The sequence below is a fragment of the Schistocerca piceifrons genome, chromosome 8 (assembly GCF_021461385.2).
Source record: "Schistocerca piceifrons isolate TAMUIC-IGC-003096 chromosome 8, iqSchPice1.1, whole genome shotgun sequence".
Classification (NCBI taxonomy): Eukaryota; Metazoa; Arthropoda; class Insecta; order Orthoptera; family Acrididae; genus Schistocerca; species Schistocerca piceifrons.
Genome location: NC_060145.1, coordinates 268,217,993 through 268,234,560, shown reverse-complemented (window position 1 = coordinate 268,234,560; position 16,568 = coordinate 268,217,993). Strand labels below are relative to the sequence as shown.

The window sequence follows — 16,568 nt, the reverse complement described above, 5'->3', positions numbered from 1 at the left end:
ATATCTAACGCCACTGCAACGCGTTTGTTTCCTTGTAAGAGACATTTTTATTGCAAACGTTCATTTTATAGGCTTAATGTGAGCATAGTATAAGTTCTGAACCATAACCGGATGTTAACAGTGGGCGCTATACATCGGCAGAAAGCTATTTCGCGCATGTATCATCAAAGAATCTATGTTTTTCTTTGGTGCAGAAGGAAGTAGTTTTAGCATCTTAAAGTTTGTCACTGTAGTGAGTGGGATAGAAAACTTGCAGGGTGGATATATGTCAGATGTTGGACATGTATGTCCTGAATTAGGGTATTGAGAGCGCTGCACTCTACAGGACCAATATTTCAGGAACTACATGGCTTTAACATTATAGCATTTTTAAGTGCAGAATCATGTACTCTCAGGAGTCCCTGTGTTTATGTTCTACGACCATTTCTCTCTTCCTGATACCTTCTTGGTACTGACCCAGACACTAGAACAATGCTTTAGAATTGAGGGCACAGTTGATTTACGTAAAATGCTTCAAAATCCGCCCATCTAGATCTCTATCATGCATAAACCACAGATTTCTTCTTAACCATCTGTTATATCATCAGTCACAACACTCTCATATCTACCATAAATCAGTAAGGGGTGCTAACCTCCTCGACAATTGCATGTATGGAGATATCTTATGTACTTGGATGGGTGCCCTGAATAAGACTGGTGCAGAACAGCCTTCGCTGCATAGCAGTTACAGACTCAGCTTTTTTTGTTATTTCACAAGACATAGAATGTAGTGGGTACGGTACCCTCCTACTTCTGGTCAGCTGGAAATTAAATCGGCGACAGTGTTGTAGGAATAGTTTGTCAAAGACAATATAAGGGATCTTTCATCTCTAACTTCATCCTAAGATTGTGAGAATACTCTGTGACTCCCATCTACACAGGGAAAGATGGAAAATAGTAATCGTAAATTATGCACTACGATCAAAGTGTTAGAAATATGTAAAAGTAGTCTTCCGTGACTGTTGTCACTGTCAATAAAATCTTCTGGGTTTGGGACCGCATTCTCAACTACAAAATTCCGACGTTTCGGAGACTATTGCAGCAATACACCCTGAGGAAGGCATCTTGCAATAGTCGCCGAATCGTCAGAATTTTATAGTTGACAGTGCGGTCCCAAATCCAGAAGAATTTCATTGCTATAAATAAGTAGACAGCCGGCCGAAGTGGCCGTGCGGTTAAAGGCGCTGCAGTCTGGAACCGCAAGACCGCTACGGTCGCAGGTTCGAATCCTGCCTCGGGCATGGATGTTTGTGATGTCCTTAGGTTAGTTAGGTTTAACTAGTTCTAAGTTCTAGGGGACTAATGACCTCAGCAGTTGAGTCCCATAGTGCTCAGAGCCAAATAAGTAGACAACCAAACTGCATCAGTATGGGACGCTGTCTGGTATACTTTAATGTATATGTTTGAAAATTAAACATGAATGGACGTACTGAGCAGTCATCAAATTATATTCGCAATCTAGTATATTGTACACACAAAGTAGTGGAGGTGTGGTTTAGCGATGACGCAGAAATTGGGAAGCATGCTCTCATGCCATTGGTCGGCATTGGAATTACAGAAAACCTCTTAAAACTGATCACACTATGAACTGTGGCACTTATTACAGTATATTGATGGGGTCTTTTCCATCCCACCTATATGGTACCCTGTTGATTACCACATATTGATGGACAGACGCTACTTATTTGAGGTGGAGAGAATCTTGGTGGAGCAACACCTTCGGGGTTGGCCAGCACTGAAACTGTGATCATGTACACGGATGCAATATAAGGCATCAGTGCTCTTGGTCTCTTCCACACCTGTTACATGATCATTGTGAAATATAAGATCAAATGTTGAGGTCATCACCTTCAGGCCGCTGTTTGGAAACAATCCAAAATGCCACAGTTTCCGTATGTTGTGATGTCTTCCACTTTTTTGTCAATCAGAATCACCACCTCTGTCTTTTATTTCAACCATCCTGTGTGTTGTGGGAGCAGCGCAGTTAACACCATGTGATGTCCAGCTTTCTGTGTGATTCAATGGATCGAAGCCTGTGAGCGTCAGTTTAGCATCTGGCACAGACCTCGATGTCATGGTGGAAAAACCAAATGTATGGTGGTGTACAAAGCTGTAATCATACATTGCTTGGATGTGCTACAGCAGAAAGAAACTATGTATCAAACTGCTTATGAAAGGACAACACAGGGACCCTCTCTTGCGATTAATAGTCTGTGGGGTATGGTCCTCCTGGAGTACAGGTGATGAAACTTTCCACTGGTCTGTGCAAGTCACTTAGATCACTGGCCACCTTTTCCAATGGACCAATGCTTGTATATTTCATAGGATCGCTATACATGCTCGATTTCAGCATTCAGATGGTATTTGTTTTCAGTATACCAGAAGAGAGGTAATGTGTCATCATGTTCCCCACTGGGTAATGTTAGTGGACTTTTTATAATAGTTTATAGGTTTTCTCTGTTGGATGGTACAAAATAACTAGGATAGAGAGAAAGTCTGGGTGACAGATATGAATGCACCTTGAGGGATGTAGATCTCCTTCGGACTGCAGTAGCTTTATTAGCCTGGAGACGCATCCAAATGCAGTAACAAAATCCTCATCCTTTTTCCAGTTCCTGTATGATGTGAAGTCCAATTTTCCTGATTCGCAATACCACTGTAACTGCTTTTATTATCTTTTCTGCTGTGCCGTGTTGCAGGAGAAATCTACGCTTGGCGCTGGTCTTACACAATGTACATCGTTGGCAGAGCTATGACAAAATGTTCTCACTCCCGTGAAGTGGTCAAAATATGGTTTTGTCTCATAAACTCAGCTCATCCTCTTTCTGCATGGCATGCAGAAGGTCTTAAATATAGCGCTCTGTAGCTTCCGCTCATTTCCAACTTAATGTGGAATGATCACATTGACAAAGTTGCCGAGAGGGCGGGGCAGAGCCTGAAGAAGAGTAACAAGATGCAGCGGGACTGTCCAAAACCACGCCAGAATTTTGCTGTATGGGTTCCTTAGCAGATAAGGTCGAGAAAGGTGACTCGTTTCGAGATATGATAGTGCCACAAATATGATTCACCATTGGCTGTAACTATTAAAAGACACCTCCCTAGGATACAACACAAGTATGTGGTTGAACTGACAGACTTGATACCAATCAAAGTCGCATTGGATTTATACCACAAAGCATGACACTACTGATCTTAAAAGCCAGTATTGGTCAAAGAATTTTGTACATTTCTTACGACCTCAAAAGAGCGTAGACTTTTTTAAGCAGTTCCTCATACAGCACACCACCTACTGTATGTTATCATTGTCAATCAGCCTTCACCCTCCGTCGTCTATAGCCTCACAGGTATTTCGCAGGACTTGTGTTACACTGTCTCCATGGTGTAGAGATAGAATGCGATACAAATACTGTTTATTAGCGTGGGTAATATCTAGCAGCGACAAGAAGGAGTTGCAAGCATCGGCTTCATGCCATGTTCCTTAGCCAAATCACTTTCTGAATTCGGTGATACGGCTGATTTTATTATGAGCTTACACCACTGGCTACATGCGCCCACACTTTTGATCTGTTAACATATACTTCGCGATCACCACCTACATTCCACGTTGCAGTATTTTTGTGGGAGACCACTTCATTCGGAAGCAATATCACACCTCGATTTATAAAGCTTGTGTAGTTTTTAACACGGATATCGTTAGCGATACTTGTGTGAGCCGCCTGTAGAACCGAGACCGCCTTTTATTCAGGGTGACAGTAATATGTTTCTTGCGATCGTGTTTTTAACATCTGGTCGCTTATTGGAAGATTAAATGTCTCTTCCTAAGACACACTGGTGGTGCCACTCGCAAGAAAAACAAATGAGGCATGCCTTCCATTGCGGATTTTCGCTCAGTACTGTTTGATGCACCAGCACTCAGTTTTTGACGAAGTATTACACTTAACAGAGGATGTGCAATAGATTCGCTGTGATCGGCAGGCTTATGAAGTTTGTGTTGGTGTGTAAAGCTACTGTGGTCATTGTTTCTGTTGTATCCTACCTACTCATTGAATACGGGGTGCCTAGGAAACCTGCTTTCTTATATCGGTAGAAAACAATTCAAGCAAATCGTATTAAAGAGATTAATTACAGAAAATGTATGACAATACTTAACTTTGAGAAACGCATAGATGCGCTGCAAGTGAAGGGTGACTTGCAAATAAGGTATCTCTTCAGTATACACAATTCCTAATACAAGTGTAGTAATACAGTAGATGCTTCTACCCAGGTCGCTCGACTTGACGCTTCTGTAGAAGGCGCAGAACTGGGCTGTGGCCAGTCGGGTGCAGCGCTTATGTTCTCCTTGCACAGAGGGCGCTGCCGTCGCGTTGTCATCCCAGAGAGGTGTCAGTTCACGTGCAACTGGCTGATGTCTTCTTCACAGCCCTCTTTGCTCTAACGTTTCCGATTTTACGCCGGAACAGTTTCAACACATGCAAAGAAAATTGCTATGTCAGCTCATAAGGGAGGTGTGGATCTGATGTGCGAGCTTGCAGTTTCAGTGCACTGATAGCTGTAAGGGAGATGAAGGATTTTGTGTGGAAAATTATGTCCAGTTGTAAGAGGGATACAGATATTGATATTTCCAGAACTACAACCGTCTGGAGAATGTATTTCCGATGCTTTGCTCTACATCTACATCTACATTTATACTCCGCAAGCCACCCATCGGTGTGTGGCGGAGGGCACTTTACGTGCCACTGTCATTACCTCCCTTTCCTGTTCCAGTCGCGTATGGTTCGCGTGAAGAACGACTGTCTGAAAGCCTCCGTGCGCGCTCTAATCTCTCGAATTTTACATTCGTGATCTCCTCGGGAGGTATAAGTAGGGGGAAGCAGTATATTCGATACCTCATCCAGAAACGCACCCTCTCGAAACCTGGCGAGCAAGCTACACCGCGATGCAGAGCGCCTCTCTTGCAGAGTCTGCCACTTGAGTTTATTAAACATCTCCGTAACGCTATCACGGTTACCAAATAACCCTGTGACGAAACGCGCCGCTCTTCTTTGGATCTTCTCTATCTCCTCCGTCAACCCAATCTGGTACGGATCCCACACTGATGAGCAATACTCAAGCATAGGTCGAACGAGTGTTTTGTAAGCCACCTCCTTTGTTGATGGACTACATTTTCTAAGGACTCTCCCAATGAATCTCAACCTGGTACCCGCCTTACCAACAATTAATTTTATATGATCATTCCACTTCAAATCGTTCCGCATGCATACTCCCAGATATTTTACAGAAGTAACTGCTACCAGTGTTTGTGCCGCTATCATATAATCATACAATAAAGGATCCTTCTTTCTATGTATTCGCAATACATTACATTTGTCTATGTTAAGGGTCAGTTGCCACTCCCTGCACCAAGTGCCTATCCGCTGCAGATCTTCCTGCATTTCGCTACAATTTTCTAATGCTGCAACTTCTCTGTATACTACAGCATCATCCGCGAAAAGCCGCATGGAACTTCCGACACTATCTACTAGGTCATTTATATATATTGTGAAAAGCAATGGCCCCATAACACTCCCCTGTGGCACGCCAGAGGTTACTTTAACGTCTGTAGACGTCTCTCCATTGATAACAACATGCTGTGTTCTGTTTGCTAAAAACTCTTCAATCCAGCCACACAGCTGGTCTGGTATTCCGTAGGCTCTTACTTTGTTTATCGGGCGACAGTGCGGAACTCTTTGTCAAATGTCATTAGATTGGGGCTGCAATCGTAATATTTAATTTTAGTAATAGTGATAAAGTGTGGCTGGTTTCCTAGGACGACACTATCTGCCTTCACGGCACGTGTTAGAGGTAGCATCTGACTGGAATGAATGGGCATTTCTGGCTGAAGACTCTTGCGAGCGGCAGGCACAAAGACAAGTTCTGACTGGCCAATTATTCATTTCTTGCCCACAGCCGCAAGGGCAAGTCCAGGCAGCTGTGCCTTCTGGATAGCTAAACAGCGAACTAGTACTCAGTAGGCATTGGGTTGTCTCTATGATCGCATGTGTTGCATGTATTTCATAGAAAATTCAGAAGATTCAATATAGTGAGTGTTGGCGCTGGAAGTATTGATAGAATCTGAATTCCTACCACTCCAATTATCCCTGGATACTCTCCATGGGCGGGGGTGGTGCAATCTGGTACACAAGTGCGTCCAGTCACGGCTTCAGTTTTCAATGAACTCTGATCATTGGCGCTGGCATTGTACAAGGAGATTGTCGCGCTGTGTGTAGACATTGGTACATGGGCACGTGGGATGAATGAGTGTTTCAGCGATCTCTGACATCTAGCTGTGACAACTACTGCTACAAACTGGATCATGATTTAAGTGTGTTTCTCAAGACATTGCAGTGGACTCTGTCTTGCAGTGGTATTTGCTGTTGTCTCTTCCTATCATGTAGTATGCCCTTCCTCCTCCTCCCCCTTGCAAATGTAGTGGAGAGAACCAATTTAGAAATTCTTGATTGATAATGATCTCTGATATCTAGACACAAAAACTACTACTACCACTATTACTACTACAGACTGGAACGTGGTTTAAGTGTATTGTGTTTAGCACTTCTCAATACGCTGCATTAGACTCTGTGTTGCAGAAGTATTCGTTATTGTTGTCTCTATCCTGTCACACAGTAGACCCTTCCTCCTCCTTCTGAATATAGTGGACAGAATCAGTTTAGGAATTCTATGGTGCTAATCACAACATCAAATTCCTGATTGGTCAATTTATGGTTTACGATGGTACTGTGAGGACACTTACCAGTCCAGCCTTGCCTATAAGGACGAAGCATGCAACTGAACTGAAATTGGAAATTTTCAGCTCCCTATAACGCAATGGATTTACTACCAAATGACAACTTTACCAGTATCCACCAACAGGAGGCAAGGGAGAAAAATCCAGTAACGTTAGGAAACCTGGCGGCTGCGTGGTCGAACCCCACCAAATATACCACTCATAGAGCCAACCAATAGGATACAAGGAAAAACTGGCTGCACACAAAAGGTATCGATTTAATCAACTGGTCAATCAATCTGGTAGACTGGAGGATGATTTCCAAGACACACACAGCTTGGATTTACCAGGTATCCATGACTTTATTCAGGACTAATGTGGGGTTAGTGTTACAGTCGAATGTATTTGTTCCACCCACTCCAGGTTTCCATAGCAGTGAAAGTGTCAGAACAAAGGGCTGTACCAACTACTAACACCAGGTCTGCATGAGTGGTGAGGGGAGCAGGGGAGGGGCTGGAAGGGAGGAAGGGGTGGGGGGACATCTTGGTCTGTGTGTGAGACAGAGAGAGTTAGAGAGAGAGAGAGAGAGAGAGAGAGAGAGAGAGAGAGAGAGTGGATGGGAGGTGAGGGGAGCGAGCATGTGTTTTAACAGAAGTTTGTCAGGTATCAAACGTGAAGTGGGCAGCTCGATGAAGTGGTTGGACTTGGGTGTGCAATGCTCTGTTGTTGGTGCAAAAGATTTTTAATAGTGTAATTGTATGCAGTTAGTTATGTTGATGGTATTCCTTTCACTATCAGAATAAAAAAGCAATCCATTTAATTATTTCTTTTCAATGGATTTTACAAGACCTGCAGCTCCCAAAGAGCAGAGAATGATGAGCAAGAGAGATCAAGCCCAGAAAATTGAATTTTATAAGTAAACTGTATATCCTTTGCTGTGTACTTGAGTTTTGTATCATGAGATCCTTCCTCTCTGGCACAGACCTGCCAATTTCCAGTTGGGAGTGGGGAGGGAGAGGGCTGGGTAATTTCTCAGATTGGGAGGTATTGGTTAATTGACCAAATTGATAGAGTGGGAGGGGGCTATTCAAATAACTCAGGCCAGATATTGTACTTGTATTGCCAAGGGAAAGAGGGGACGGTTGGAGATTTCCAGAGGGTTGGAGGAGGAGGAAGAGGGGGAAGGGGAAGGTGGGAGGGTTTCTCACAAGGACAGATTGTCACCAAAGGGTCATAAATCTACCCCCAGGGCTCTTTATTTTTTTTAGCAGAACAATAGGTTAAGGTTAGCAGAGGGGATCATAAATCAGTCAAGTATGCCCCTGAATGTATGCAACATGCACTAACAAAATGCACCTGTACTCCCTTTATCCCACTACTCACGAGTTGATTTTCTGTCTGCTTGAAGTAATTTTTGGACAAAACATTCGGAATAATGTCATACGAATTCTATCTCTGGGACTAGTTTGGATTGCATGACTCTCCCAATCCACACCTAGCAAGTTGAAGACACCCCCTATAACAACAGCGTGACCAGAAAACCTATTCACAGTATTCTGCAAGTTCTCTCTGAAGCTCTCTGCCAGGACAGGTCCTCATGCAAGTGACTATAAAATCATCCTGCTACCATTTTTCATCCACCTTTGATGCTTAGCTTCTACCAGATTCATATTCGGAATCAGTTATAAAATCGCTAGATATTATCGAATTCCTTACTGCAATAAATACAGAGCCACATTTGGCGTCTAACCTGTCCTCATCTTAATATTCCAAGTCAGCACAGTGGTTGTTTCTCTTCAGTTAAATATTGGAGGTGGGCAACTTCATGTTAACTCTAATATTTCTACTTCTCCTTCACTGCACAAAAAGCCCAGATAATCCGAAAATTTTTAAAACCAAAACGTAACACGACGACCCAAGCACATTTCAAAAACGGTTGTGCATCCCAAGGGGAGCCAGAATCGATTGTGGAAGAGGAAATACAGCAATTAGATTCCTTGCCAATGTGGGGCAGCGTATATAGGCCAGACATGCCACACAGTATAAGAATGCTGTGGCGAACATAAGCGTCATACACGCCTTCGTCAATCGGAAAAGTCGGCAGTTGCGGAACACTATCTGAATTTAGGACATCGGGTGATTTATGAAAATACGGAAGTTTTATCCCCAGCATCATCTTTCTGGGCCGGCCGAAGTGGCCGAGCGGTTCTAGGCGCTACAGTCTGGAACCGCGCGACCACTACGGCCGCAGGTTCGAATCCTGCCTCGGGCTTGGATGTGTATGATGTCCTTAGGTTAGTTAGGATTAAGTAGTTCTAAGTTCTAGGGGACTGATGACCCGAGCAGTTAAGTCCCATAGTGCTCAGAGCCATTTGAACCATCTTTCTGGGATTGCGTCATTGAGGAAGCAATACATATCCGTACAGCTGATAATCTCATCAACGAGGATACGGGATTTCAACTGAGCACAGCCGGGAACCCTGCATTGGCTGCTATTAAATCACGACTCGAAAAATCCAGATTCTTCGATAACAGTCCCGTCATAACATTGGTCTAGTACGGCCGTTGGTGAGTAACGTCTGGCCGCACTGTTGGCAAACGCAGCGTACAACGCACGCGCAGGAGAGCCGCTCTGCGATTTTCGGCAGGAGTTTGAATATGGCACCATCTAACTGCAAATCATTGCGCATGCGTGATTTCTGCGCCTGCGCATTCTTAGCGCGCGTTCTAGAAACGGGGCGTCCACGTGCGGATACCGTCAGTCGTACCTAGCCACCAGCAAGGTTGACCACCTGAAGATGTCGGACAGTTGCTCCGAGGAAATACTGTGGAATTTGCACAACGTCATCCGGCGGCTAACCCGTGAAGACTATTTACAACATATCCGCCAGGAAAGCTTGAAACGTCACAAATAGAACCGTATTTGAGAATCGACTTTTGAGTGTTTACATGACAAATCACAAGCGGTATTGGGAAATCGGTTTACGAAATCCGGTTTTGAGAGCAGCATGTAAACGTAGTGACGATGTTTCCATTACTTTCCTATCCATCGATTTAAGGGAATAGTGTTCCCTCACTTAAATATTTGGCCCTGTGACCCTGTTATAGTCGTGTGCACGCAAGAACGCGGTTGCAAGGGCGATGCATAGTAGTGAGTGCGGTGTACCACGTGACGCTTTAGCCAGTAGCATCGTCCTGCCGCGTCTGTCCATAGTCTGTAGCAAGTACAGCAGCGTAGAACATGTAGTGTTTATTTTATTGTTACAACGAAGATAAAAAGTCAGTCATCAGGTGCACAGGAAGACCTTTATTTGGTTCACAGTTTAAACTGTCGTCTTCAGAGGTGAAATTGGCTTAAATCATTGGTAAGTCAATGTCAAAATAAGAATCGGGCGTCCATTGCCAGAGAATCAGCAAAATATGGCGACTGCGTTAAAAAATATATATGATATGTGCGATGAGTAGCAAACAGTTAACTGCAGATCTGACATCGTACATAGTTTTTTTGTTTGTTTTTGTTTTTTGTTTTTTTTTCGTTCCATAGATCCATGCTGAGGAGATCCTCATGGATGTGGACCATGTCAATTTATTTTTTTTAAGCTGAAATAACAATACTAATAGTATGAATATATACAATACATCATTTGTTTCTATTAAGAAATTCGTCAATGGAGTAGAAGGAGTTGGCCACTAGTAAGTCTTTCAGGCTCCTTTTAAACTGAGCTTTATTTGTAACTAAATTTTTTATGTTTACTGGCAAATTATTGAAGATGTGTATTCCTGAGTAGTGGACCCCTTTTTTGAACTAAAGTAAGTGCTTTTAAGTCCTTGTGCAGATCATTTTTGTTCCTGGTATTGTATGTATGAACTGAGCTGTTTGTTGGAAAAATATTATTTAGGACGAATTTCATTAATGAGTAAATATACTGAGAGGCAGTAGTTAGTATACCCAGTTCTTTGAAGAGGTTTCTACAGGACGTCCGTGAATTTACTCCACAAATAATATGTATTACACGCTTTTGGACTCTGAAAACTTTTGTTTGACTTGAAGAGTTACCCCAAAATATTATACCATATGACATTATGGAATGAAAGTAGGCAAAGTATGCAAGCTTTTTCATTTTTATGTCACCTATGTCTGCTAACACTCGAATTGCAAATACAGATTTGTTAAGGCATTTCTGCAGTTCTGTGGTGTGCTCTTCCCAACTGAATTTATTATCAAGTTGTAATCCCGGGAATTTAAGACTGTCAACCTCTTCTATCTGCTCTTCTTCATATTTTATGCATATGCTGGGTGGAAACCTCTTACAGGTTCTGAATTGCATATAGTGAGTCTTTTCGAAGTTTAATGTCAGTGAGTTGGCTTTAAACCATTTATTAATGTCCATGAAAATATCATTAACAGATCTTTCTAGAACTACACTTGATATTCTATTTATTGCAATACTTGTGTCATCTGCAAACAAAACGAACTCTGCTTCTGGCAGTGTAACTGATGAGAGATCATTAATGTACACAAGAAAAAGCAATGGCCCTAAGATGGATCCTTGTGGGACACCACATGTAATTTCTTCCCATTCTGATGATGACTGATGACTTAATTCACTAGTCCCTTGCACTGACACCCTTTGTTTCCTGTTAGTGAGGTATGACTTGAACCATTTTGCAGCACTGCCCGTGACACCATAGAATTCTAATTTACTTAAAAGGATGTTGTGGTTCACACAATCAAATGCGTTTGACAAATCACAGAAAATACCTGCTGCTTGTAATTTGTTATTTAATGAATTAAGTACATTTTCACTGTAGGTGTAAATAGCCTTCTCGATATCAGAACCCTTCAAAAATCCAAACTGTGTTCTTGATAATATGTTATTTGTGGTCAGATGGTTGAGCAGCTGCCTGTACATTACTTTTTCTAAAATTTTTGAGAATGCTGGCAAAAGTGAAATCGGTCTGTAGTTTGATGGTATCTCTTTATCCCCTTTCTTGAATAGAGGCTTAACATCTGCATATTTTAACCAGTCAGGAAATGTCCCAGTTATAATTGACTGGTTACACAAGTAACTTAGAATTGTACTAAACTCACAAGAACATGCCTTAATTAACTTTGTTGATATTTCATCGTACCCACTAGAATGCTTTGTTTTTAAAGATTTTATTATGGAAGTTATTTCTTTTGGTGAAGAGAGTGATATATTCATGTACTTGAAGCTATTTGTGAAGGCTAGTTTCAGATATTCAGGGTCATTATTTACTGATCCTGAAAGTCCCATTCTATTAGTAACAGATATGAAGTACTTGTTAAATAGATTTGCCACACTATGCCCATCAGTTACTAATGTGTCATCTACTCTTAGTGCTATTTGCTCCTGTTCCTTTCTGGTTCTACCAGTCTGCTCTTTCACTATATCCCATATTGTTTTTATTTTGTTTCCTGACATTGCTATCTTCTTCTCGTAGTGGATTTGTTTAGACGTCTGAATTACTTTTTTTAATGTTTTACAGTATTCCTTGTATTTAGCTAAATCATCAGCATTGGAGCTATTCTTGGTCGACAGATACATTTTCCTCTTTGCCTTACAGGAAATCTTTATTCCTTGTGTAATCCATGGTTTTATTATAGACTTCTGTTTAATTTGAGTAACTTTTACAGGAAAACAGTTCTCAAACATAGTACTGACATTGTTCATGAATGTGTTATATTTTTCATTCATGTCATGAGCACTATAAACATCTTTCCAGTTCATATCTTTGAGCAGTTTTCTAAAACACTCAATTTTTGGTTGATCGACTACTCTCCTGTACTCAGATTTAGCAGTCTTGATAATCTGCTTAGAATTTACATTTAAAACAAGGAGCAGCATGTCATGATCTGATAGTCCATTTATAACAGGTTTTATGATATGATTTTGTTCCTTTGATTTGTCTATAAAAATATTATCAGTGGCTGTCCTTGAGGATTTAGTGATCCTAGTTGGAAAGTTTACAGTGTGAGTTAGATTGAAAGACAACATTACTAACTGCAGTGAATGTTTACTGGAAGATTGCATTAGAAAATCTGTATTAAAGTCACCAGCAATCAAAATTTCTTTGTTTCTTCCTGTTAAATAACCCAAAAGAGCTTCTAGATGATCTAAGAATAGATTATAATTTCCTGCAGGTGCTCGGTAAATAGTTATTATTATATAGGATCTGTTATGGAACTCTACTTCTGTTGCACATGCTTCTAGATGCTGCTCTAAACAGAGTTTATTAATGTCAATGTTCTTGAATTTATGGCAGTTTTTGATAAATGTGGCAGAAGTAGGAAGCTAGCTTAAATCCTGAAATGTCTAACATATCTATATCAGTGGTCACTTGATGTTCAGAGAGGCAGATTATGTCAATTTGGTCAGATGAATTCAGTTGGTCGATACAAATGAGTAGTTCATCAACTTTATTTCTAAGTCCCGGAATGTTCTGTTGTAATAAAGATAACTGATACTGCATACTAATGGGATTGTAACTGCTTTGGCGAAGATGAACTGGCAGTTTCTGATTACTTTCTGTTAAACACTGTTTAAATGGAGGCTGTATGGTAAAATCTGACTCTTGTTCATCTGTTTTCTAAAACTGAGTGTGTCTGCCAATCTCTCTTAAAACTCGTTTTCTTTCCCCCTTCCCTATCCTAAAAAAGGCATCCCTCTGACACCTGTGACCACTGGTATTTTACCACTTGTGCCAGTGTCCCCCCTTAAGTTTTCTGCAATCAACCCAGACAGTTTTCCCTTCCCTTTCCTATTGAGGTGAAGGCCATGCCTAGTGTAGTCCCGCCTATCGATAGCATCCACAGGAATCAAACCAATATGGGACCCTATATCCGTCCTAAGCAGCCACTCCAACTCCAAGTTCACCCTCCCTACGGAAGATTTCAAATGAGGCCGATCATGGCGTCTCAACACTGACACAAATCCCACACTCGTACGCTTCGTTGCTGATGCTATCTTCACCAGGTCACTCTCTATGGAATATTCAGAGTCTCTGTCAATGCTATTTCCCGGACCACCCACTATAACCACGGTATCCTCCTTTGTGAAATCCTTGCATAAAGCACCTACATCCTCTGTTATCTGACCCAGATCTGCACTAGGCTTGAAAAAGTTTGTGACCTGGCACTCTGGACCTAGGTTTTCCTGCGGTAGTTGGCCAACACCTCTACCATGGGAACTACCTAACAACAGAACTTTCTTTCTCTTTACAAATTTCCCTACCTTTTTCAAGTCCTTGAAAGCTTGTTGTGCCCTTTCTACAGCTTTAGCTACAAGAGGCCCATCAGATTCTGACTGAGGCAACAGGTCAAATCTATTTTCAATATTTATGACAAAGCTGTCTGATGCTCTCCTTTGCCTGTTCCCCCTAATACGTGTTGCCACTTCACACCTCTATTCACCCTTCTCCCTCTTTAACCTGTCCAGATCCTCCCTTGCCTTGTCTAGGTCAGCTTGAAGAGCTGCAATTTTCCCTTCCTGTTCCAGTATTTTCCTATCTCTACTGCAGATCCTACAATACCACTGATGAGCCTCATTTATGTCCCCATTTCCCACGCCACTACATTCGCCCCAATGAAAGAAACTACAGCACCCATCACACCATACCCCGGATCTAACGATCCTACGCCATGTCGCACACTTCTCACCCATGGTAAAAACAGAAATCGTACATGCTGATTTAAATAGTGACTAAAACGTAAACAAAGGACCCTAGAAACTATTCAGGCAGATATAAATAAATTGAAAGAGTACTGAATAAAAAAACTGGTGATTACATATAACTCACTGTATACTTACGATACGCGCGCGTGAAATTAAGCCTAAAATCCGTGCTATAGGCGCGAGAAGGAAAATAAACTTCTTACCCCGTTTAATCTTCTTTAACACTTCACGATAGTCAACCAACATAATGTACCAAAGGACACTGCAGTCAGATTCAAGATGTCAGTTTAAACTGTCGAAACCCGTAAAGCAGGCTGTTCCAACCGAGCTCCATGGAGCCGGAGCGCTCCGGAGCGCTCACTGCGGCAGCTCGGAGCCGGCGTGGAGGGGGAAAGCGTACTCACTGCCCCCTGGCCGCATGCAGCCGCAACTGACGCAATAATCCGTGTTCAATGACAGCTATGACTAACCGCGGGAGCCCTCTACCTCTATTGGAGCATACCTTTCTATTCACTGTGAGGGATGGTCGTCCGCAGTGTCTTGTATGTTATAAAGTATTTAATTCTGCGAAGAGGTACAATATACAACGACATTATACACGTCTTCACGCAGCGCACTACGATCAGTTAGAAGGCGTTGCACGCAGAGAACTGGTAGCCAGGCTTAAGAACGACATACCAGGAGACGTAAGTTTAAAAACGGTTTCGTAATACGGAGGGTATCAAAACAAGCAACATAATTCGTGTTCTGTAATGCGTTTATAATTTTCAGGTGAACGAGAGCGGAGAAAACACTACTGAATCTGCAATTCAAGCAAGCTACAGGGTCGCTCACATCATTGCGACAAGTGGCAAGCCGTTTTCGGCGGGACCACTCGTAAAATCGTGAATGACAGCAGTTGTAGAATGTTTGTTTTCAAGGGAGGTGCAGGTAAAGCAAACAATGTCTCATCGAATCCTGGACATGGTAGTGGATTTAGAGACACAGCTCACGAAAAAGGCGCAGAGCTTTGTTGCATTTTCGCTAGCGCTTGACGAAAGCACCGCACATGCTGGGCTTGCAGTCTTTATTTATTTCCTGAACATCGTATTTCCTGGTGTAGCATGTCACCTCGTCTTAGCAGCTAAGAGTATGAGGCTGTCGATCTTGTAAGACGCAGCTGGCACATCAAAACGCTTGCCTTGCCGCCTGCCTCAGCCAGCGGTGCCACGTGCCGGCCTACTTGACTGGTCACAGCGAGCGACGCGGCTCCCTGGAGCAGGGAGCTTTCCGCGGCTCACAAGGGAGCCGACGAGCTGGAACAGCCTGCCGGTAAAGTTTTCTTGTACAGCTTACGGCTGACCTTTTATCTTTGTTGAAATATTCTGCAGCTGCTGAACTTCAGCTATGAACAAAATCTTTTTATTGTTAATTTCGGTTATTTTGAAGCTACTTAGGGCTGTAGTGTTCATTACTGGTGTAATAAAGCAAACACGACAACTATCATAGCCGGCCGATGTGGCCGAGCGGTTCTAGGCGCTTCAGTCTGGAACCGCGCGACCGCTACGGTCGCAGGTTCGAATCCTGCGTCGGGCATGGATGTGTGTGATGTCCTTAGGTTAGTTAGGTTTCAGTAGTTCTAAGTTCTAGGGAACTGATGACCTCAGATGTTAAGTCCCATAGTGCTCAGAGCCATTTGAACCATTTTTTTGAACAACTATCACATTAACAAGTCTCTGAAAATTTTCCAAGAATACACGTTGTTCCAAGGAGAGTCAAAAGTAGAAACGCTGGTCGAAAGTGACGATTACCCCTGCGTTGCCTATTGCCAGGGTAGGCAACGTTGGAGCGTGTGGCGTGCGACGGAGAGAAACAGCATACTGTCCACGCCGCGAAGTACGCTCCGCGCCTCTCTGCACAGCCGCCCTGTTTGTTGCTTTCACACCACTACAGTGTACGGCGGGCACGGTGCCAGCAGACATAGCTTAGCGCTGGCTGCGCCCACTGTTTGTTGGCGAGGCGTGCGCCGACTCACCGCACACCACCTGCATACCGAGAAGGTCCCCTCCTTCCGCATCTAAGTCACGGCG

General features: G+C 42.7%; 1 protein-coding gene across 1 annotated transcript in view; it reads right to left on the bottom strand.

Moving 5' to 3' along the window:
• Positions 1-14,814, bottom strand: part of LOC124712502 (carbohydrate sulfotransferase 11-like) — a 237,398-nt gene extending 222,584 nt beyond the window's left edge. Inside the window, exon 1 of the mRNA XM_047242801.1 lies at positions 14,703-14,814. The gene's annotated coding sequence lies outside the window, so the exon portion shown is untranslated. The remainder of the gene's footprint in view (positions 1-14,702) is intronic.
• Between the last annotated feature and the right edge of the window lie 1,754 nt (positions 14,815-16,568).